Source organism: Chelonoidis abingdonii, chromosome 6 (genome assembly GCF_003597395.2).
Source record: "Chelonoidis abingdonii isolate Lonesome George chromosome 6, CheloAbing_2.0, whole genome shotgun sequence".
NCBI classification, from domain to species: Eukaryota; Metazoa; Chordata; order Testudines; family Testudinidae; genus Chelonoidis; species Chelonoidis abingdonii.
Window position 1 is genome coordinate 82,735,224 of NC_133774.1, and position 386 is coordinate 82,735,609.

The following is a 386-nucleotide window of genomic DNA, read 5'->3' on the forward strand; positions in this document are numbered from 1 at the left end:
TAGTTTCTGCTGAGAACACGACAGGATGGAAGTTCTGATCCGGTCCTTCCTGATAATGAACAGACTGCTCCTATACCACGCCAAGCATCTCAGGTGAGTGCTCTCGGTGGTTTACTAGAAGTTGTCAAAGTCTGGGCCCTTAGCACAGGTAGACGCTGAGCGGTCGCCTTCAGTTGGGTAAAGGCTCCCTGAAACTCATCAGCTCCATTTAACTGTCAGTTGGCTGGGGCTTTTTGGTCAGGTCGGTCAGTGTGCAGCGATTTGGCTGTAGTGTGGTAACAATTCGGCCTGTATACCGGCCAAGCCTAAGAAAATTGGCCTGTTTCTTTGACTTTGGGACAGAGCCACTTTGGATAGCCTTCCACCTTGGCCTGTGGGGTTTATGT

At 50.5% G+C, this 386-nt stretch overlaps 1 protein-coding gene across 1 annotated transcript in view; it reads right to left on the minus strand.

The window, feature by feature from the left end:
• Positions 1-386, minus strand: part of FBN2 (fibrillin 2) — a 256,715-nt gene that overhangs the window by 65,047 nt on the left and 191,282 nt on the right. The window lies entirely within an intron of this gene.